Source organism: Furipterus horrens, unplaced genomic scaffold (genome assembly GCF_987537825.1).
Source record: "Furipterus horrens unplaced genomic scaffold, mFurHor1.1.pri manual_scaffold_1, whole genome shotgun sequence".
In the NCBI taxonomy this organism is placed as follows: domain Eukaryota; kingdom Metazoa; phylum Chordata; class Mammalia; order Chiroptera; family Furipteridae; genus Furipterus; species Furipterus horrens.
The window spans coordinates 130474676-130499302 of record NW_028327171.1 but is presented as its reverse complement, the minus strand read 5'-3'; the positions used below and the strand labels follow the sequence as shown (position 1 = coordinate 130499302).

Here is a 24627-nt window from a genome sequence, read left to right as displayed (position 1 = left end):
TCTGCCTGCAGTGTGGGGATGAGTCAGCACTGGGACCCAGCTGGCCGCTTCCCCAGCTCTCCCCTCAAAGCCACCACACCAAACTCTCCCCAAGCATCTCCAGTCCTCTCTGCCTTTCCTCCGCTTGAGCCCAGAGTAAGTGGGGGCCAAAATATTTTCGTATGTGATCCTCTTAAGAGCTCTTTTTCTCCCGCTGTTTCTCTCCGGCTAGCAAGAAACCCTGTGGCTTTTCGCTTTTCTCAGCTGGATACTATTTTACTTTCCACTCTGTTGCTGTAGGCTGGGAAGTTCAGCTAGGGGTTTAGACCCTCCCTTCTCAGGGGGAATCCCCGGCTGCTGAGCTGTTTCTCAGTCCCTTCAGCTGCCACCCATGGGAGCCCAGCCAGCCCTTCCGCGTCTCCACACTCCCTACCGGTCACGTTGTGATGTAGCGGCCTTTTCTGTCTCTCTGTGGTTATAAGACTTCTCTCCAGCTGGTGTTCGGTTGGTTATTCCAGATGATTTCTCCAAAATTGCGTTGTAAATCCAGACTAGTTCTGGGAGGAAGTTAGTGTAGCTTCCACTTACTCCTCCGCCATCTTGTTTCTCCAACCTGTTTCTTTTTGTATCAGCAATTGCCTCTCGAGTTTGGCTTTTGTGGTGGCAGGCAGATGAAACCCCCTTTTTTGTTTAGTAACAGGGAAACAAGATCAGCCCCTTTGTGTCTGATGAAAGCCACTTTGAGTGGCAGCAGCCATGAGTATGCTTAGGCTTCAGAAGAGGCTTGCTTCCAGTGTCCTCCACTGTGGCAAAAAGAAAGTCTGGTTGGACCCCAGTGAGACCAATGAAATTGCCAATGCCAACTCCCTTCAACAGATTCAGAAGCTGATCAAAGGTGGGCTGGTCACCTGGAAGCTTGTGACTGTCAAATTCCAGGCTCAATGCCAGAAAAACACCTTGGCCAGCAGGAAGGGCAGGCATATAGGCATAAGTAAGTGAAAGGGTACTGCCAATGCTTGAATGCCTGAGAAAGTCACCTGGATGAGGAGGATGAGAATTCTTCGCCAGCTACTCAGAAGATACCATGAATCTAAGAAGACTGACCAACACATGTACCACAGCCTGTGCCTAAAAATGAAGGGTAACGCATTCAAAAACAATTGGATTCTCATGAAACACATCCACAAGCTGAAGGTAGACAAGGCTCACAAGAAGCTTCTGGCTGACCAGGCTGAGGCCCACAGGTCTAAGACCAAGGAATCTCGAAAGCTTGTGAAGAATGGCTCTAGGCCAAGAAGGAGGAAACCATCAAAACTCTGTTCAAGGAGGAAGTGACCAAGAAATAAAGCTCCACCTCTCTTACCTGTAAATAGTGGCCCTGGCAATTACATGGATCAATCATTGAATAAAGTAGCCTCATCTACTTAAAAAAAAAAAAAAGATAGAAAGAAAGAAAGAAAGAAAGAAAGCCACTTTGAAAATCAAGTACTATACCAGGCACATAGTAGGCCTTCACTGAACACATAGTTCCCTTTCTGTTCCCATTGAGGTTGCTTAGAATGGACTTAGACCTGGGGCATGAGTGGCTGGACTGTGCACTGAAAACTTATTTTCATGTTTACTCATCTCTATTTCATAAGATCCATTCATTGTAAGAGGCAACTGGATTTCAGAGATGTTGCATCTTAGAATTGATGCTACACTTTATTGGTTTGGGAAATCCTTGTCTTTGGGAGATCTACACTGCTCATTAATTGTTAATGGCACCAAGAAATACTGCATTAAAGGCACCTACTTAACTTTGAGTGAGTTCTCTTTTCCCAGACTCTCTGTGAGAAAACCCTCTCTGTGTGGTTCCTGCAGCATTCATTGGAACTTGTGTTCTGTGGAACATATTTTAAGTTATTTAGAAAAGTTTAAATTATAGTCAGTATACTTTTTTCATTGATCTTAATTCTGAGCTATGATACATTGTAGAAAGATTTTCATTAAAAATGCTTAAAGAAATGTCACTTTTAGCTACAGATGTGTATAAATGCTTCAGGGAGCTTGGGACACTCCTGGCTTGCTGGAGGGGCTGATTTGCATAAAGGGCCACAGGCCTTAGGGAGATTGCTGCCGGGCTTTTCCACATTTAAATCAAGACTGTGTTCTCTAGAAGGGGTGACACAGAGTAGGTCACCATCCCAGACTCACCAAGAGCCAGAAAGAAGTATCTCCTATCTATTCTCTTTCCACAGCCAGTGACTGGTGCCCACCTATGAAAGTTCAGCTCCCTTGGCTGACAGTGGGACAAGCTGCGGTGTACTATCCACTCCAGAGCTCCCTACAGGATCAGGCTGAGGCTGAGACTTTACATTAAATTGTCAGCTTGCCGCCTTCCTTCTCTTTCCCTATCTCATTTCCCTCACTCCCCTACCAGGTTTTCCTGGGGGCATTTCCTTAATAAAGTACTGTCAGGTGAATTCTTATCTCAGAGCCTGCCTTCAGGGACCCTAATCCCAGACAGGCACCTAAAAAATTAATACACTTCTGAAGTAAAGTACAGCACAGGGAATATAGTCAATAATATTGTAATAACTACATAAGGTGCAGCTGGGTACTGGAAATACCAGGAGTAACACTTGTAAAGTACATACATGGTTGTCTAACTGCTATGCTATATACCTGAAAGCAATTCAAAATAATATTGAATGTAAACTGTAATTGAAAAATAAAAATAAAAAAACAAACAAAAACCAAAAAGTAATTATACTTCTTTAACATTTTGAGCATTCAGTTTATATTAAAATTTCTTCAATGATTTTCATTATTTCTTTTAATAGTTTGCCTGTTTGCATCCAGATCCAAATATGGTCCACACATATCAATAGGGTTACTTTTAAAATCCCTTTTAATTTTTAAGTTCTTTTTATTTCTTTTCTTTCTCATTGCAGTTGTTTTGTTTTATTTTTGAGAAACAAGGATAGTTGTCTTGAGAGTTTCCGCTGCCTGTGTTTGAGTGCTGGTATGGACTTGTTTTTATTTAACATATTCTCTGTCCTTGTTTTTCCTGTGCACTGGTAGTTGCCTCTAGAGGCAGGGTTAGATTCATATTTGATTTTTTTTGGCAAGACTCCATAAGAAGTGTTGTGCATTCCATCAGCAGGTGCCTGATTTCTGGTTGTTTCTCTTTGTGATGTTGACATTCATGGATACTCACTATTCAGATGCATTAATTCACAGTCCTCCTCTGTTCTCTGGTGATATTCAGATTTCATGATTTCTTTTTTAATGGTGGAAATTGGCTGAAATATCCCCTTATGGACTATTTGGTTACTTTGAAGTACAATTTATATAAGGAATTCAAAGAAGAAATGTTTGATTTTATCTTTTATTTACCTATTTTCAAAATAGTGAGTTGGTTCTTGAACATCCTTAAAAGTTTTCTAATCTTATTAGATTTCTTTTGTATCTTGATGAGCTCAGGGATTTATACATATATCATGTTTCTCAATCCACTGTTGTTATATGAATTTTTAAATGTAAATGTTATTGTACTTTATTTTACTTTGTAATTTTCTGTTTAAAAGACTCAGAAGGATGTCTTACAGATATTTTCATGCCTGCATCTAAAGACATACCACATTGTTTTCATTGCTACTGAGTATTGCACAATATACATCTTATGGTTTACAAGAAGCCCTTCCCTTATTAGGCTAAGCCTTTTAAAAATTAATTAACTTATTTGTTTATTTATTTTAGAGAAAGTGGAAAGGAGAGAGAAACAGAGGGAGAGAAACATTGGTGTGAGAAACAGCTATCGGTTTCCTCTCTTACACACCCCAACTGAGATGGAACCCACAACCCAGGCATGTACCTTGACTGGGAATCAAATTGGCAACCTTTCACTTTGTGAGATGATACCCAACTGACTGAGCCACACTGATCAGCACTAGGCCTAGCCTTTTTGTATGCATTATTTCACATAGCCTTCAAGACAATTCTATGATGGAATTATAGAATTCTTATTTTTTGAAAAAATGAGTACATGGTTACACAGCTTAGAAATGGCAACCTGGGATTTGAGCCTAGCTCTGTTTGATCTCAGAGCTATGTTCTTGACTATGGAGGCTCTGGCTGGGCCCAGAGACTCCTGTTCCTATTGTAGTGGGCTTTCCTGTTTCAGTGGGTTAGTCACATGTCTCCTCCTCCATCCTCAGATGGAGTGCCAGTCCATCTGTACTCTGAGCAGAAACTCCTGCTCCCTCAAGAATGCTGCCCTAATCAATTATCTCTGTGTCCACGTGCCTATCAATCAAGTGGATCCTCTGTCTCAGGAGTGAAGCATGGTGGCCTCTCCTCCATCCTAAGGAGACTAAGTGCCCTTCCCTTGAGCCCATGTGCCTTTTGAAAATGGTCCACCTTTGTCTCTCACAGTTGCTGTTTATTTGACACATCAGATGAGAGCTGATGGTCTGTGGACGGGCTCTGTGCATGGTCCTGGAGTGACTTTTTGCACTTTGTACCTGCTGGGAGGGACCATCTCAGCCTACCCACTGTGATAGCTCTGTCTCTGCAGAGTCCTCCTAGACCACTCCCACCTGTCCTCCCCTGGCTCAGTCCTGAGGAGCAGGTAAATTTAGGAAGGTCAAACATGGTCTTTATACTCCTGGCTTGGAGATATTACACAAGTAGAAGTTTCAGGAGAAAAGTCTTTATTTAAAGAGGGGTGGTCTTTTTCAGCAAGGAAATACCTCTTTTCACATCCTGAATACTCATTCTTTCTTTTGTGGGTTCTTCCTTAACATGCTCAGCCTTCACTGATATTTCCATTTCTGCACAATTAGTACCAGTTCTCTGTATATTATTTTTTGTGCTTTTAGCTATGTTCAAATATATTTGTAAGATTTTGAGGGCTAGTATGTCTTCTAGTCTTTGATTCCCTCACAATTACCTAGCCCACTAATAACCCTGCACATGGTTGGGGCACTCATTATTTGTTGGATGATGGTCTAATTCATTGTTCTTTACTAGCCTTTGGGGACAAGTGCATGATAATAATAGACAACCCAGACAACACAGGCTCTATTAGACTCTGAGCAATGTCCCACATGTGTTTCCCCAGAAGCCCTATTTATGACACTACTACTGTCTGAAGTATCTGTCTTAGAATTTTTTGGTGTTTTTATATTCAGGAAGCATCACTGTTCCCACCACGGCTGAATTATGTGGTTTTATGGTGTTCAACCTTTTTAATATTAAGTAATAAAGCTAAGAAGAGCATCTCAGTAGTGATGGCGTTGCATTTGTCTGTCAAGAATCTCTTATGCCTTTTGGGAATACATGTTCTTTGGAGAACCACCTGGAATCCATGTAATTTGGGTAGGCCCAATTCTCCCACTTCTTGCCCCAGTTCTAAGGGTAGGTACATGACTCAAGCCATGCAAATGAAGTTCAACATTTTGTGGTAAGACTAAGAAAGACACAAATTTCTGTCTGCTGGATTTGGAATTTTGATAATGTAAGACTGGAACCAGAATGCTGCAATGAAGCATGATCCTTTACAAGAAAGATGCTAACAGAGTGGAATGTAGAAGAGAAACTGAGACAGACCCAGTCCCGATTATGTTGTTTGAGGCCTGGGATCCACCATGCCTAAAGCTTGACCACACCCTGGATTGACAGTTAACTGAGCCAATTGGATCCTCACTTTGCTCGAACCTGCCTGTGCACAATTTCTACTACTTTGAATCTGAAGAGTTCTAACTCATACCATATCTCCCTCGTTCAAGTTAGATTGTTCGAGGGGCACAGTATTTGCAGAGACAGAGTTCTGTTAACTTTTATTTTGTCCATGGATCCCCTGTTTTCCTCAATACTTTGACAATGTGAAAAGGGAGACAAATTAAGGCAAAGAACCATGCCATATGAGAATCTCCTTTCCCATCCAAGGAAGGCTTTATTTTGGCATATCAGTTATGAATATGTTTAACCTTACATAATTAAAAAATCACACAATAGGGATGTAATTTTATTATGTAACAAAAAGTCTGGAGGTAGGTGTTTGTTGAGGAGAATAATAATAATGTTAAGGTAACTTCTCTGCTAACTCTTGTCCTTTCTTCTTACTGTGGTCTCATGATCAAAAGATGGCTGCTGTTATACCAGACCTCACATTCATATTGAAGGCAGAATAGAGATGGAAAAATGAAGAGTGGTACCACCTCCATTTCTCTTCCTTGATTTGGAAAGTGGAACCTCCTTGAATCTCTGTGCAGATTTATGTTCACGGTCAGAGCTCAGTAATGTGATTACTGCTACCTTCAAGGAAGGCTAAGGAAAGAAATGTTCAACTAGCCATATTGATGCTCCTATCAATATATAGGTTCTTTCAATAAGAAAGAGGTGAGGGATGGATCTTAGCTACTCAGTGAACATATGACTTGTTCTCCTTCAACTCACTTAGCATGAGTTCTCTGTCAAGAGGCTCCCCAGAAGACCTTTGCAAAAAGTTTCCATCCATGTGGGCTCCCTTTCAAGGTTGTCAGACCTGCCTGAATCCCAGCCAAAAATCATTCTGGGCCACCTCCATATTTGACAAAAATGGACTCATTTGACAAGAGGAAAGGCTAAATTGGAAATACCAGTGTTTTAACTCACTTGCTGTGTAAAAAGGGTATAATAAATGTTGCTGCAGTTGGTACCATGAAATAAAATATATAAAATATCTATTACAGTACCTAGCATATGGCTGGCATAAAATAAATAATAGTTTTCTCTCCCTCTCTCTCTTCCATTTCAGTGCTCCCCTTTTTCACTTCCCTACCTTGTTTTAGTAGAAAGTTCATTGCAGTGTGCACTGGGCATTTCAGCTCTTTGATTCATGACCCAGAATGTCCAGAGAAGGATCTCAAAGAATACATCAATGCTCAAGACCCACATATCTTTGCTTTAATTTAATTCAAAGTTGTTCAGCCAGAAAACTAGCAAACTGGGCCCAGTTAGTTCTGGTGCTTGCCTCATGGATCCGCTTGTTATCCTATACTAACAATCAATACTGCCTGCTTGGCATGGAGCAGAGGTCTCATGGGATGCAGAGAAACTCAGGAGGTGGTCAGTCTGCATGACAAAAGGGAATTCATCTGAGTTTCTTACAGTAGAAACTGTTCTCCACTGAGATAGGAAAGATGGCTGCCTGTGTGGGGTAGTTTGATAAGACCGCTCTTGCATCTTTACTTGGAAGGAGTGCTCAACTAGAAGTCAAAATATGGGTTTGAATTTCGACTCTACCACTAACGAACTACATGCTCCAAAGCATATTTCCCAGTGAAATATGCTGTTGTGAAAATTAGAGAAAACCTTCTGTGAGAGAATGTGGCACATAATAGGTTTTCCAATTAATGCATGTTTCTTCTGCTGTTGAAACAGTAAGGGCATCTACTATGGGCCAGGTATTTTCAGCATTAGATTATTGATTCATATGTTCAAATGATGAAGTGTGGGCAGAATCCCTGGTTACACATGAGAACATAAAGTCCTGAAGACTAAATAACCTTCCCCAAATCACAAATTGGTTAAGTGGTGGAGCCAAATTTGTACTCAGGTTTGTTTTATTTCAGATCTTTCTATTCACTGACAGATTGCTCACAAGATAGTTTTTTTTACTATTCCTAATCTAAAATCTTATTACTCTACCTGCCACATTTTCACTGTAATAGGAAATAGAATCTTAAACTAAATAAAAGCCTTAATAGTGGCATTTCAGGTATCAACAAGTTAGATAAGGAGATTAACCAATCAGGCCAAGTTAATCTGATGTATCAGACATTGATACTAATGCAAACCCACTCCATCCAGCGGTGTATCCTGGGATAGCATGAGCCCACACAGCTCCCCGATCCACTCATCCTTTCTCCTGCAGGCCCACCCTCCCATCACAAAGTCCCAACAGAGAATGTAGCAATTTTCTTTCTCTTACATCCTATTACCTTCAAAACCATTTAAAATCCCTTTGCTTTCTCTCTGCTGTAGAGTAACAGAAAAAGGTTAATTGTAAGGTGAATTACATGATAAATTATATGATCACAAGAAATCTTCCAAAGCTGTTGTGAGCATCATCTCTACTGACATGTAGAGTGCGAGTCTTTATTCTCCAGTCTCTTTCTCAGGCATACCTTCAACGCCTCCTTGGGAGCACCCACTGTGGTTCACATTCCTTTTATTCTCTTCCCCTCCTTTTTTCTAGGAAGAGAATATCTCTTAGCTTTCCTGAGATCCATACAGTTTGAGCCCAGGCATGGCATGGCACCCTACAGACCTGATTTGGGTCTTAGCTCTGCCACTTGTGTGACTTCAGTCACTTCACCCTTTTGTGCCTCATGTTCCTCCTTCCCCAAATGCAGATAATAGTGGCATCTCTTCAAGGAGTTGTTACAAAACTCAAATAACACATATGCGTAGAGCTTAGTGTAGTGCCAGGCACGTGGTATGCAATGAATGTGTTAGCTAGTAATAATAACCACCATCCTGTGGGAAAATACAAATGAATATCGCCATTTTGTTTAGTCTTTTTTGCTGGGAACTATATCAAAAACAGAACCAGCCACCCAGACTCCAGAGTTCAGAATCAATCACTGATCTGCATCTTCATATGACAAAGGGAGAGAGTCATATTCAAAAAGATAAATCTTTTCACTTATGGTCGAAATGTACACTAGTCAGGGGTATACTGATTGAGAGGCTAACAGAGAGTCCTGTAAGGAGACTGAAGACATAATATATTGCCAGGTTGTCATTGGGTAAATTATTACTGTTTTTTTAAAAGGAAGTCATCAGACAATGGAATGAAAGATTTGTCTGGATTTTTTCTTATGCTTTTTCTTCTTTGATCTGAGATCAACAGCGCTGCCCTTTGAAGAGTGCATTTCTAATGCTGCTGATGAGCTGCAGGTGACTTTCCTAGCAGTCATCTGACCATTTAGCATCCTCTTTTACATGTTTTGTCAGCTCTAAGGTGGGAGTTTTGTAACATTTTTGGCTGATTTATGAATGCAAAACATTACAGGTACACTCTAGGTCTTTACTTGGGACTACAGGATACTCAGCCTGCTTTAAGCGGGAATCCATGCAGATCTCTATCCAAACATTTAGGACAATGTCTGCAGAGCATCTCAGAGGTTACCCAAACACTGTGAATTATTTACAGATGAGCAGCTGTGTTCTCTACACAAAATGACTGTGTGGGCAGAGCCAAAAAAGAGTAATTTTTCAAAATTTCCCTGGTGAGTGGGATGCCACTTTTGTAATTTCTGTAAACCATTCAGATAGTGCTTTTCTCCTATATTTATAATACACATTGGTAAGAAAGAATCAAGAAAAACCCTGTCCCAACACAGGGAGAAGAACCAACTCAGACAAAAACAAAAGAGAAAGACCACAGGCAAAGATTTGTGAAACTTATCCCAAACTCACCCTGACCTGTTCTGCATCCTTGCCCCTTTCCACTTCACCTTCATCTACACCTGCTTTTTAGGAACCTGTTATTTTCTTTCCTATCACCCTGTTTCCCTATTAATGTCTCCTGGCTTTGACTCTCTCCCTCAGTTTCCACATTAGGAACTATCCCTAGTTTTTAGTACCTTGAGTTGCCTACTGTGCTTCCTGAGAACTGACCTCTTGGGGAGTGAAAAGAGGTGTCTTCCTGAGGTCTGAGCCAGGGCCAGATCCTGCCTGGGACTTTGCGGTTGCCTGCTTCCTCCATTCATATAGGAACCCATAAATGCCTATTGATTTCTTAATACTGATAGAAACCTATTTTAAAAAGACATTCCTGTTTTGTTTTGTTTTGAATTGCTTCTCAGTTGTACAACACACACACAGTTGCTTTGCAAAAGCAAAATCAAAAACAAATGACCACACGGGGATCTAAGCTGTCCATCCAACCTGTATCCCTCTCTCTGTGATTTTTGACATACAGTGAGGTTTGTGAGCCACCATATCTCTGTGTTCAGCAATATTGTAACCTTTTGTTGGGAAGGTGAACAGTTAGATGAAAGATCCCATTTAGTATTTGTCTTTAGTGTGTGGGCAGCATTGGTCCCTAGAGAGAGATTTTTCCTGTGAAGTCATGGGAAGGATATTTGCCAGGCTGGAAGGGTGAGAGCATCATAGGGTTGTACTGTATCAGGGCATGTGACCAAAAGGTAAATTCTGTAAGGAATAGGTGGAAAGCTGCTATCAGAGACTTTCCTGGCAATTTTATATCAGGGATAATATTTTGCAAAATTTAGGTAGCATTCATTCAATCCTTCCTTTGAATGGAGAGCTCAGGCACTCAATGGTCTTTCAGAAAATATATGTACATGCATGTACATATAAATGTATGTGCTCATAAAGATATTTAGAGAAGTTATGGATTACTCTTATCATACCTAAATGTGCAGAAAACGTGGTTTTCTTGTTTTGCCTGTTACTGATATGACTTCCCTTATGAGGCCTTTCCCAGAAAAAAATTAACTTAGTCCAATCTGGTAACCTTGATTCAATAGTTTGAACAGCCCTCTTTAGGCAAGGATGCAGAGCAGGTCAAGGCCAATGGTGCCTTTCCTATTTTTACCCCTCTATGGGAGCTGCCACAGGCTGCCATGTCTTGCTCTCCACCTCCTGCATAGCTGTTTGGATGTTTGTAAACTGCCTGCAACCTTGGGAGAAGTTCAAAATGAAGACATCGCTGGCCTCATCTCTCTCCCTCCTCTCTTTGCCCCAGTCACTGAAGACATTCTATCATCGGGGTCTTCCAGTTTTCATTCCTCATAGATGCCCCTTTCTTTCCGACTACAGTAGGCCCTCTCTATATCGTGGTTCACTTATCTCGGCCTCACTGTATTGTGGGATGCTTTTAAATATTATATTTAATTATTTATCACGGATTTTTTTTGCTATATTGCGGGATTTTGTGGTACTGTATACGTATTTATATGCACAGTATTTATGATTTTAATGATTTTTGCCTAAATTTTTTCAAAAAAATATAAAAATATATAATAAATGATTCTAACATTAAAAAAATATTAAATCGAAGTAAAATACTGCACACTGTTTACAGTATGTTTTTTTTTCAGACAAACACATACATTACACTGCAAACAAGATGTACGCTTGAGCTCGTTTGCCTACGTGAGATTGTACATGGCACACAATTGGCTGATTGATGGAAGGCGACCAACCAGAGCATCGTCTTGTGTATCCTGGGTGCTGATTGGCTCAGTAACTGCAGCATCAGTCTGTCTGCTATCCCGCACTGTGTGCATACATTCAGCATCTCGCCTTGTCCGCTTCACTCCTATCTCTGATCGCTGTGCATAGTTTTGCTCTGCGGTGATTTTTTTTTGAAATTTTCCTTAAAGACTAAATTTATTGGAAGCCCTACAATGCCACCCAAATGTTCTGCATCTTCTAAGGATTCTGGCAGTGAACCCAAGCACCAGAGGAAGATGCTTACCTTAAAAGAGAATGTGGAACTTCTCGACATGTTGAAAAAGGGGAGAAGCTATGCGTCTGTTGGCCGCCATTACAGGATCAACGAGTCTATGGTTTGCTATATAAAGAAGGATGAGAAGAATATCAGGTCTACGGCATCAGTGACTTTCAACAAAACAGCAAAGAGGGAGGTTACTTCCTGCAATAAGATCATTGTGAAGATGGAGTCTGCATTAGCTGTGTGGATAAACGATTGCAGAAAAAAGAATATCTCGCTGGATACAAACACCATCTGGATGAAGGCCAAGCAACTGTATGATCGTTTAGCAGCAGAAAGGAATTATCATGATGGTGATGAGAATGAAGAAGAGGACGACGACAATGACACTGAAGCAGGACCTTCAAGTGCTTCTCCAACCAGACCAACCCCATTCAGTGCCAGCAAGGGCTGGTTTGATAAATTTCAGAAACGCTTTGGATTCAAGAGCATTTCTCTGCACAGAGAGGCTGCCTCTGCGGATAGAGCTGGAGCTGAGGAGTACATAAACAACATGTTCAAAGACATCATTGAGGAAGGAGGCTATAAGCCTGAACAAGTTTCAACATGGATGAAACAGGCTTTTCTGGAAATGGATGCCGTTTTACACTTTCATTATGAAGGAAGAAGCAAAAGCCCCTGGATTCAAGCCCCAAAAGATAGGATAACTTTAATCATGCATGAGAATGATGTGGGCTTTATGATAAAGCCAGGGCTTATTTATAAGTCCAAGAACCCAAGGGCCCTAAAAAATAAAAACAAGAATGTGTTGCCTGTGTACTGGATGCACAATCCTAAGGCTTGGATCATGAAACCCCTCATGACTGATTGGTTTCATCAATGGTTTATCCTGGAGATTAAGGTTTATCTGCAGAGAAAGGCCTTGATTCCAAAGTGCTTCTGATAATGGGCAATGCTGGAGGCCATGCTGTTGACCTGACATATGATAGTGTCCAGATAGACTTCTTGCCACTGAACACCACATCGCTCATTCAGCCAATGGATCAAGGCATTATCTGTGCTTTTAAGGTGCTCTCCACCCAAAACGCCCTGCAAAACCTCCTTGAAGCTATGGACCTGGATGAAGACTTCTCGTTAAAGGCATACTGGCATGAGTACACAATTGCATCATGTCTCCAAAATATTCAAAAGGCCATAAAGGACATAAAGAGTGAGACTTCGAATGCCAGCTAGAAAAAATTGTGGCCAGAAGTTCTTCATGATTATAAGGGATTCTCTCCTGATGAAATCCATCACTCTGAGTTGGATAAGGCCGTGAAGCTGGCAAAAATACTGAGAGGAGAGGGCTTCAGTGACATGACTACTGAAGACGTAAGTACCCTGATTGCTGTGCACTCTCAACTGTTGACGAATGAAGACGTGGAGGAGCTGACTAAGTCAGCAAGTGAACAAGAGGATGAGGAACAAGATGAACAACAGTTTGAAGAAGAGGAGGAGGTTGGCCAAACACTTGATCATCTTGCAGCCATGGTCAGAATGGCTAAAGAACTTCAATGAATGGCTGAAGAATGGGACCCCCGTATGGTTCATCCATTGCAGTTTGCAAATTCAATCGACAGTGCCATGTCAGTTTACAAAAACATTCTCAATCAGAAGAAGAAGCAGCGCCAGCAACTCCCCACAACTATGTTCATCACTTGAATGAAGAGGTCAGTTACACCTATGCCTTTAGCAGAAGTAGAAGTTACGGACGAGGCTGAAGATACTACTGTACCACCCAAAGAAGCACCTGATGAAGTGGTGCCTTTAGAAGAGCTGTAATGCTCTTCTTTGCTATACAGTACATTTATTTCATCTTCATCACCTTCATCATCATCAGTACTGCATAGCAAATTCATCATCTTCATCATTCAAGTTGTAGTATACTTCACTGGTAAGTACCCATATAAAATTTTATAGTACTGTATACGTATATTATTAAAGTTACGTAGTTTAAGAGTGTAGAATATGTTTAAGGACATAAGTAGTGTTTATAAAAGTGTGGAAAAGGTTAATAAGGGAGTGGAAAAGGTTAATAAGGGACTGGAAATGGTTTATAAGTGTGTGGGAAGGGTTTATAAAGCCTTAAAATATATATAAATACTAAAATAAGTGTAAGGTTCCCACTTTGCAGATTTCCACCTATCACGGGGGGTGGGGGGTGGAGGCATCTAGAACGTAATATCCGCGATAAGTGAGGGAATATTGTATTGCTGGACTTTTAGGCTTCTTGTCAAACCAAAACCTGCCGCAACTTCACTCTTTTGAGAGCCAATCTCTCCTGGGAGCATCAAGGCCCATTGCCTGGAAGCCCCAGGGACAAGGAGAGTCCAGAGTGATAAATATATTTAAAATTACCTAAAAAAAAAAAAAGCACAAACCTTTACATACCCACCTTATATTTATGCACAAATACCCAACACCCTCAATGCCATCTCTTTTGCTTCCCTGAAATTGGGTGGAATTATTTGTGTGAATGTTAACCATGGTGAGTATAAGTAAATAATTAGTTATATCATAATAATTATAAGACTACCATGTTCTATAATTATAATATTCCAAATCCCGAGTGTCCTAAAGTAGTCTGTGAAATTTGCTTCTGGGCCCTCACCTGTTCTTCAGATAACTCCAAGTGAAGTGATACTGTGAGTCAGGGCAGGCACCTTGGGAACACTGTCAGGTCCAGTATTTCCTCCTCTCCCCGTCACCCCTGATACCTCCACCTCAGCCTGACATTAAAAAAAAATGAATTGTGTTTCCTTTTCTTTTTTAAATATATTTTATTAATTATGCTATTACTGTTGTTCCAGTTTTTCCCCCTTTGCCCTTCTCTGCCTGGTGGCCCCCTTCACATCAACAATTCCTCCCCTTAGTTCGTGTCCATGGGTCATGCATGCAAGTTCTTCTCCTTTTCTTATGCTATTCTTAACTGCCCCCCATCACTTGTCTATTTTGTTCCTACCAATTATGTTTCTTAATCCCTGCACCATTTTCCCATTCTACCCCTTCCGACTCCCAGCTGATAACCCTCCAAATGATCTCCGTATCTATGATTCTGTTTCTGTTCTGGTTATTTGCTTAGTTAGTTAGTTTGTTTTTAGATTCAGTTATTGATAGTTGTGAGTTTGTTGCCTTTCAATGTCATGGTTTGATCTTCTTCTTTTTCTTAAATAAGTCCCTTTAACATTTCATGTAATAATGGTTTACCTTGTCTGGGAAGCACTTTATCTGCCCTTCCATTCTAAATGATAGCTTTGCTGGATGGAGTAATCTTAGTTATAGGTCCTTGCTCTTCATCACTTTGAATACTTCTTGCTTGCAGTTTCTTTTGAGAAATCCATTGATAGTCTTTGGAAATTTCTTTGAAGATAACTCTCTGCTTTTCTCTTGATACTTTTACGATTCTTTCTTTAACCTCTGGCATTTTAATTATGATGTATCTCGGTGTGGTCCTCTTTGGGTCCAACTTGTTTGGGACTGTGTGCTTCCTGGAGTTTTATGTCTATTTCCTTCATCAAATGAGGGAAGTTTTCTTTCATTATTTTCTCAAGTAGTTAATTTTTTGCTCTTCCTCTTTTTCTGCTGGCATCCCTATGATTCAGATGCTGGCAAGTTTGGAGATGTCCCAGAGGTTCCTAAGCCTGCACTCATTTTTTTGAATTCTTATTTCTTCTTTTTGTTCAGGTTGAATGTTTATCTCTTCCTTATGTTCCAAATTATTTGTTGGAATGCTGACTTTCTTCCCTTCTTTGCTGGTTTTCTGTGGATTATTCTTTATTTCATTTAGCATAACCTTTTTTTCTTTCTTTTTTTTTACTGTATTCAAGGAGTTCTTTGAGCATCCTGATAACCAGTGTTTTGAACTTTGCAACTGATAAGTTGCTTATCTCTATTTCACTTAGTTCTTTTTCTGGGGGTTTGTTCTGCCCTTTTATTTGTGTCATATTTTATTCTCTCCCCAGTTTAGCAGCCTCTCTGTGATTGTTTCTGTGTATTAGGTAGAGCTGCTTTTACTCCCTATCTTAGTAGTGTGGCCTGTGTAGCAAAGGCACTTGTAAATTGTGTGGGGCAAAGTCTTAGGTAATTTCCAGGGTGAGGCAACCCTCTTCACCCCTTTGTGGCTGTGTGGGGAGGGCTCAAAGAGGAGACAATGTCACTCCTGACTTCCAGCAGTTTGCCTGGTGCTCGCCCCATTTCCAATCGCTTTACCCCCTTTCCCTGTGCAACTGGCACAGTTCCAGCTGCTGCCCTGTGGTGGGACCCAGGGTGGGTGGGTTTGCATATGTTCTAAGGTCATCCTGGCCCTTTCAGTAGCAAAAATCCCACAGTTTCTTCTGCCATTCCAACCCCCACTGGTTTTTATAGCCAGAGGTAATGAGGGTCTGTCTTCCTGGTGCTGGAACCCTGGACTGTGCAATCTGGCCTGGGGCTTGGGCTGCTTGTTCCCAAATTACCCCTCTTGTCTGTTCTGCTGCTGCCTTTCCATGCCACACCGCCTCTCTGTCTGTGTGACTCCACTCCTCTTACCCCTCTGGAGGAATGGGTCTCTTTAAATCCTTGGTTGTCAGACTTCCATACAGCTCAACTTTCTTTCTTTTTCCTTTCTTTTTATTGTGAATAATAGAGATATTTATTAAAGAAGATGCAAGAAACATTGTACATTGAACAATGATGCTTTAGTTCCCTTCAAAGTAGTCACTTTGGGACCTCACACAGTTCTCTCAATCACCATCAGCTGCCCCATTTTATGTTCCTGAATCTCACTGATGGTCTGAAATCTCTTCTCTTTTAAGGTGATTTTACTTTTGGGAAAAACCAGAAGTTGCAGGGCCCCTAACCTAGGCTGTAGCGGGGCTGAGTCATCTGGATGATTTGATGTTTTTCCAAAAAAACTCTGCATGAGATATAATGTATGAGTGGGTATGTTGTTGTGATGAAGCTGCCAACCACCAGTTTTCCATACAGCTTGATTTTCTGATGGTTCTGGGTGTTATTAGTTTTGAGATCAGTTGAAATTATTTCTGTGATTGCATGAGGAGGCAAAGCGTGTCCACCTATGCCTCCATCTTGACCAGAAGTGGAAATGTATTGTGTTTTAAATAGTAACACTCTTGCATTGTTCAAAGTGCAAAACAAGAAAGGTAACAGTGAAAGGCTTTCTCCCACCACACCTTCACCACCAGTCAACTCATCCTCTCACCCTGCCTCCAATAAGTAACCATTTTACTGTGTTTTGCTGTGTGTATGGAGAGTTTAAAAAGAACAGGGAGCCAATGTGAATATAGATTTTTATCTTTCTTGCTTTCACATAGAAAAGGCAATATACTCTGCATACTGTTCTGTACTTTCTTCACTTCATTGTTCTGGAAATATTTTCATGTGAATTCATAGAGAACACCACATCTTTCTTCTTTTAAAAACAGTAGCTGTGCAGAATTTCATTCTCTGGCTTCTCCATAGACCATTTAACTAGCTTTCTCTTGAGAAACATCGGATTATTTCCAATATTCTTCTGGTATAAACAAAGCTGCAATAAATCAATTCATATACATATCATTTTGTACCTGTACAGTGATATCTATAAGATAAATTTTAAGAAGCAGGATTGATGGAGCAAAGCATCTAGTCTTAGGTGGTTTTGAGAGATGTGTATCCCAGTTACCCGCCCTAGAGGCTGCATCAATCTACACCCCTACCAATCATTCACTTCTGAAATAACTTTGATTGTAGGTCTTCAGTGTGACAGGTGTGGGCCTGAGTCTCATGGAGGCAGCAGGCATTAAGGGACCCTCCCCTCTTCTCCCACTTCCTTGCCCATTTTCCTGGATTCAGAGATCCCCAGTTTTGTTCTTATGGATGAAATCACTCTTATGAGAGTGGGGTGCAGAACCTTCTATAGGTATGCTGGTGTGCTTCATCCAAGCTGAGGGGATTTGCTTGGACCTTCCCCTCAACTGCAGCTGCTTCGTATCTGTTTATTTGCTCCTGGTGGCTTTGACCCTGAATGCTCCTTAATTCTGCTTGTGGCTTCCTGGTAACTATTCCAACTACATTGCTCAGCCCTGACCCTGCCTCTCCTCAGGGAGGGAGACGGTCAACCTTTGAGTTTGAGAATTGCAGGCAGGAGGGTTAGGCAGGGAGGAACCAACAGACCAGAGTCTGACTAACACATGCTGCAGTTTTCTTGGCTGTCATTGCCCTGGGTTCTTAGAGCTGCTTTCTGCCTGTTTGGGTTCCTCCTCCAAGCCTTTTAGTAATCCCTAGAGTCAGGCATCCAGAACTCAACTGCATGCAGAGGCCATCCCAGTAAAGCACACAGGGGTGCCTGGGAATGAGCAGAGGGTGTGGGTGCACTTGAAGTCTCCAGCCAATTGCCTCCATGTAGGAATTCTGGGCACAGGGAGCCAGAACATTTGCAAGAGAAGCTAGAAGCCTAGATTTTTGTGTTAAATTTTGTAATATTAAAATGATTCATACTCAAATAACACAACCATCCATGATAACAGCTCTGGGGACCTCCAATAGCACTTCCAAGAGTAGGGTTTGGTCCACTGATTACCAGTCTGGAATGGTGCCTTCATTCAGTGTCTTGCTTCTCAGTGACATCTCAGCTGTTCTGTTTCCTCTGTCCCTGACCCACTTCCAGTATGGATACTGCCATTCAGACCTGTTGCTCCTGAAGGCACTGCTTGTGAATATTATTGGCTCCAAATAACATTTGTGGGACAATTCTCTTTTCTACAAACTACTAACCAATTTTCAAGTCATCATATTACAATAACAATTTTGTGATTAACAGGAACTTTTACCTGGAAAAGTCCAGTGGTACCACCCCCAACTATGTCCCTTTGTACTGGGGTTTGAATGCTTCTCCAGGGAGTAGAGGGGGAGTCTTCACCCATTTACATCATGAATATACCAAGATTGCTTCTCACAGGCTAGACCAACACCATCTTAAGTGTCTCTGCTCATCTTCATCCCTCTGTTCAGAGCCTGAAGCAGTTTCAGCCTGACTCTTGAGTCACAACCTCACCTTGGTTATTTCCAGAAGAGTCTTCCAAGGAATGCTCTTAGTTCCTCCCTGGAGCAGCTTCTCCTTTTCTTCTGGGAGGTAGCACCCAGTAATGGAAAGAATATATTGATTCTGCAGCTTGTGTGATCTCTCCAAGCCTAGGTTCCGTCAGTTATAAAATGGGGTCAATAGCAGTGCCATCTACATTTCACAGAGCAGTAGGAAGAATCAAATTGCTACGTGTGGCAAAACTCCCTGGACTGCAAAGTGTTACAAAATGTGTGTCAAGAATTTTTCTTTCTTACTTTTATTTAGTGCACAAGACCATTACAGCCATAAAAAAAGAAACATTGAAGACATAAAAAAGGGACCTGGACTCTCACTATGCTCACCCATGCAGTTATTATTTTCTGTTCTTACCCACATAAAGACAATCAGAGGATGATCCTGAGCTGAATTACTTCTCCCTCTAGACTGCTCTCTGCCCTTCAGTTGTCCAGCATATGGGAGGGGAGTAGAACTCACATCTCAGAGGATGCTGGGTGAGTGATTTATCATTGAGTATTTTTAAAGTGTTCAGACATTTTATGCAGCATAAGTAGGTGGAGGCAGAGCAGACATAGAATGGACAAAGAAATAAACACTCAAAAAAGACTTCTTTACAGTGATGGCTTATTTGTCAGAGTATTTCATAGTTTTTCAGGGGTTTCATGTGTATTATCTCATTCCATCTCTTTAATAAGGCTGGCAGGTAGCTAGGACAAAGCAGACGTATTTATTGTTATTTAACAGCAGAGAACAAGCAACCCAAAGAGGCTAAATGATTGGTTCAAGATTATGGTTAGTTTTTTTCTGGGGTTGGGTTTGTAACTCAGATTTGATAGACTTCTTGTTCTCTAGGTTTTTTGTCAAGTTAATTCTCTGTGCTCAGTTGCTTGTACTAGTGATTCCTTTTTTATTAATCACCCTATAGTACAACTCACAATGTTCAATAAATACTCACCGATTATTTGATTAATAAAGTATGCTTGCAAGCCACATTGTATGGTTATCTGAATATTATAACAGCTACAGGATATAACTTATTATAACTTTCTAGTGAACTACAAATCATGTTGCTTTGCATGTGTTTGGAAGAAGTGGGTTGTAGACTGAGATCTAATAGTTCAATTGTAAATACATTTGTGCTCAACTTTGAATGTTGTTGTAAAGTTTGCTAACTACATTCACATCTATTATTTCATATGGTTCTTAGTCCATCTCTTTGAGGTAGTCAGGACGGGGATAAAACATTTGTGTCTGGGTCTTCCAACCTTTTGAGGTCAGTTTCCACTTGAATATCCAAATTAGAGCATTCAAGGCTCCCTTATTTGTGTTGCAGACAGGTCCACCCAACAATTCCGCAAATTTCCAAGGGAGGCAATTTGGGGCTGGGGATTGAGAGATGATGAGCTCTGTTTGGGACCCTGGTGAGGGAGGGTTAAAGCCCCATGATCAGCCTACGATGCTGCTGTCTGCTTCAGGAATATGCCTGACCCACAGGTGTGCTCTTCCTCATCTTCCTGTTGTCTCCATCAGCAGCCTTTCTTCATTCTGACATGCGCCACTCATGCCAGATTTTTGTGTATTACAGATTTTGTTGGCATTGTGGGAAAATGGAAGGTAATAAACTGCAGGTAGGAAACCACTTTAAATTCCATTCAGATGTTCCTGTTCATAGAAATATATTGAGCCCTTGCCACCACAGGGAATTTCTTATTTGCCTGCTGCCATATTGGAGGAGCCTTCTCGCTGCCTACATGGTTTCCACCCTTCCTTTCTCTCACTTCTGATAAGTCACCAGCCATTTATCCTGGGCTGAAAGTTTCCCTTACTTTGATTCACTGAACAATTCCATTCTCCAGATCCAGAAAGTAGCTGCTGAATAAGAAACCAAATTAAAGACAGATACTTGCTCATCTTTTTAAAAAATGTGTACTCAACCTTCTCTTTAGAGGCCTTGCTCTGGAGGTCCTACATTTTTCTTCTCAAAGAAGCTCATTAAGGTGTTATAAATAAAGAACTAACTCCCTAGATTTGAATTCCCATTTATACAAAGGTGGTCACAGCTTGTTTTTATATTTAATAGGGATTTTTCCTTTCCTCTTTACGAATAGTTGTTTCTATTTTGCATATGAATAAATTGAGGCTCTGAATTTTTAAAAATAACTCATATAAGCACCAGAGCTACCAAGTGGTGGTGGTAAGACCTTGTTCTGAGATTTTTCCATTCTACCCTCCATTTTTCAAGAAACTCCAATGTTAATAGTGTTTGTCATAATGATATCAAGCTGTACCTTTAATCTACTTTTCACCATTGTAAGTGATTATCTTAAAGAAAACTTTGCATTGACTTTCCACTACTCAATCTAAGGAGCAAAATCTCAATGCTAAGGAGCAACAAATGTCATGGCTTCTGTTAACACAGCCAAGGCAGGCTGTTTATATTCCTTGTAAAAATAATTGTCTCATTAATCTTCACCTTAACCACCTACTCCTGTTGCCAAGTTCAAGTTAAAGATGCAGGTGAATTGCAAATACATCATCATGCACACAAAACACTGTCCCTACACCAGTGCTGTTTGAAGTGGCAGTGAGTGTTAAGGGGTCAGAAGCCGTAGATGAGAAAGATAGAGGTTGACCTCTGCAAAAGCTTGAGTTAGCCCAACTCTCCAAAAACATGATGTGCATGTTAACTGGGCATAGAAAGGCCCTCCTAGCAAGAGAGGTCTAATTTCCTATGGAATTAATTCTACCCAATCTTCTCAATGGTGACTTAAATGGTAAACTTTTACTCTCTTCAAGGCCAAAAAATTTAGTAGTCATTCTGCTATCACATAAGGAATGACATAAATGCAAAACAATCTACACAAACAAGGATTTTGTTTCAAGCACAAAATACATTAACTGAATAATATCTGGAAAAGACTGTATCATGGCAGGTCATTGATTTAATATGAGCCAAACTTAGGAATAGGGAAGAAGAAAAGGATCTTCAGAGGTTGATAACACATTTTTAGAAAAGGTGAACAAGGGTCTGTCTTTAATTTAGTTTCTTATCCAGCAATTGTTTGCTGGGCCAGTTACAGTGTAGGACACAGGAAAAGCAACAGTAACCATGACAAATCCTGTATTAAGGATCTGACAAAAATGGGTAAAAAAGATATGACTACCCGGATGTGATAGGTGCTGTGAGCGAAGTAAAAATCTAGGGTCCTGTGGGAGCACAAAGAAGCACCCTCTGCATGGTCAGCGAGAACTTCTCTGAGGAAATAAGCTGGTGTCTGAAGGGTGAGAAGGAAATTTTTAGGCAAAGAAAGAGGTTAAGTGGTTATTCCAAGCAAATGAAAGAGCAAAGTTCAGAGGCTGGAAGAATGGTGAGTGAAAGCAACTAGTTCTGGTGGTAGGGAGGGAGGAGAGGAAAATGTGCTTTACATTTTTGACACATTGACATTGAGGTGTTTTGGAGCATCCAAGTTGAGATGTTCAGGGAAAAAAAAAAAGAAAATTTATGTTTACTGCTAAGAAGCAGATTTGGGGTGAAAATGTACACTGAAGAGTCATACCATTCAGCTTGGGATCGTTGGGCATTGAAGTGAGTACCCAGAATGCGTTATATAGACTGAGATGAGGAGGACCCTGAGGAAACCCAACATTTAAGAGATGGACAGAAGTAAGTCCTAAAAAAAGAGGACAGAGGTGGGAAGAAGAGTGGCATGATGTGATTCTGTTTGCTTTTCACTTAGGGGAAGGAGTGCTGCATTGTTGCTTTAGGGACCTTCAGACTGGAATATCTGGTAGATGCCACAGCTTGTGAGCCAGGCTGAACAGGTGTGATGTGGTGCCTGCCATACATAGCATGCTTGCTAGCCAGATTCAGCATGAGGACTGCCAGTGGAACCCCTAAAGTAAATCAGTTCATTAATTTTACAACTGAAGAAATGGACAAGTAGAGTTCTTTAGCATTTGCCTATTGAATTACTTTTAATGGCTACTGTCAAAGCAGAGGAAACACATTCCAGTCCAGATCTCTTTCCCACACACCACACTGCTTCTATTGCCAGTAGAAATAGGGTTCTTCCATGGAGTCACAATAAAATCATTTCAGGGACCCACACATAGGAGCATGAGGTGTAGTGTGTTAAGATTTACTGGAGCAAAACCAAAGGACTGCCCCCAGATGCCTGGTGTCTCATACACAACCAGATAGCTCAGCTCCACCTTGTTATGGAGTAAGTCTAGTCTCTGGGGCCACAAGCCTGCTGAACTTGTCCTCACCAAGCCCAGAGGGACCAGGGTCCAGAGATGCAGAAGTTCTATGTCTCATTTTCCCATCTGCACATCTGCCACCAAGGCTGCACTTGGGCCACAACTAGAGCTGTATTTGGGCTCATGCTTGGGTGTGCTCTTTGGCCTGTGTTTGGGCTTGCATGGCTGCTGTGGAGAGAAAGTGTGCGAATAAACAGGCAAATGAATGAACAAACCTTTGTTAAGCTTTTACTATATTTCCTTGGTTTGGGGAAGAGGTAAGCTTTTTTCCAAACTAACCAATCTCTTTCCTGGTTCTTCATGGGCTTAGGCTCAATCTTCTGCCTAATCAATCCCTTTTCTGGATCTTCTGGGGTTTTGTGTCTCTTACCTTATTTGATCCTTTCCCCAGATTTTCCTAGGTGAGGCACCACCCTTTATGGTTGCCATCTTGACTCCTATTGCACATGTGCCCAACAGAGGCATTTCCCCTTTACTAGTTCTCTCTCTACTCCCCTGTGATCTATGGGAAGGGCACATTGTCTCCCAGGGAAACTGGAAAGCCAGTTCTCCCTGCCTGCTTCTGCCTTCTGGGGGATTAAATGCCCTTAGTGGGGTTTGTGGCAGTCCCCTGGAAAGACTGTGAATGCTGTGGCTCTCTAGTGAATCAGATTTAATGTCCAATTCAGCTCCCTAGTTTATTAGGCTTAACGTCTAATTCCATTTGCTACCTTCCTTTATTAATACTAACTAGCTACCGAAGCTAACAGTTCAATTTTGAGCAGATATCTGTAATTCAAAAATTCTGTGCCAGGTCTTAGATAATGTGGGGAAGTACAAAACACTTGTTTATCTGTAACGATAAAGTCATTAAAACTCTCCTGTGGTTCTTAAGAAGTGATGATTTTCTTGTACCCTTTTCTGTTTCTTTTGTAAACAGAGGAGAGTGTGTTTGTTGCTCATCCTCTGACCAAATAGATGTTATCCTGATTTTTCAGATTCAAAAAGCAGTGAGGCAGAATATTCCAGAAACTATCAGAAGCCACAGCTGGAATCATTTGATAACATAAGACTTTAAAATTAGGGATTAGCATTATATTCAACTCCACTAGCACTTTTGGGGCATCTGCTATGAGCCTAAACACTATGCAAAAAAAATTGTTTTTATTTCTTTTCATCTAAATGCTAGAGGTAGAGGCCAAGTGCTTAATATTAGGGCAGAAATAATACCAAATTTATCTTTCACATCCTGAGGAACACCTTAAAACTCTCTTTATAAGCCACCACAGCAGCTTTGGAATAAATAACAAATGATTTTCTCTCAAAGCTTGTCCAGTAGAGCTGGGCCCCCATGCATTCTCTGAGGGAGGGGCAGGTGTTGAAGAGCATCAACCAGCTGGAGAAACATGAATTGAATGTAGTCAATTCTTTCATGCTTTGACTAACATACATTTTCACTATGGAGTTGCTAGACCTAGCTCTTTTTTACAACAGTTCTTCATTAAAGAGGATTTCCCTTTGGCCTGGGGCAGCACAAACCCATCCCTCCAATTGCCCTAAACACAGAAGGCAAAAAACACTTTTGTCTTTCCTTGAATTTTCTCTTCTTCTCTGATTTATCTAATTCTGTGGAGTTGGGCTTCAGCCAAAATAATTTGTAAAGCTGGGGAAAACCCACATTTAGAACTGAGTATGTAAATAGCAACCATCAATTACTTGAATGTGTACCTGAAAGTTTGCTCCCTTCTTTCCTCTCTCCTTCCCTTCACTCCCTCCCTCTCTCCATTTCTCCCTCCCTCTCTCTTTCCTTCCTTCCTTTCTCCCTCCCTCCACTCCTTTCTTCTCTCTCCTC

At 41.0% G+C, this 24627-nt stretch overlaps 1 pseudogene; it reads left to right on the top strand.

Moving 5' to 3' along the window:
- Positions 1–735: 735 nt before the first annotated feature.
- Positions 736–1325, top strand: LOC150021918 (large ribosomal subunit protein eL19 pseudogene; annotated as a pseudogene).
- Positions 1326–24627: the final 23302 nt, after the last annotated feature.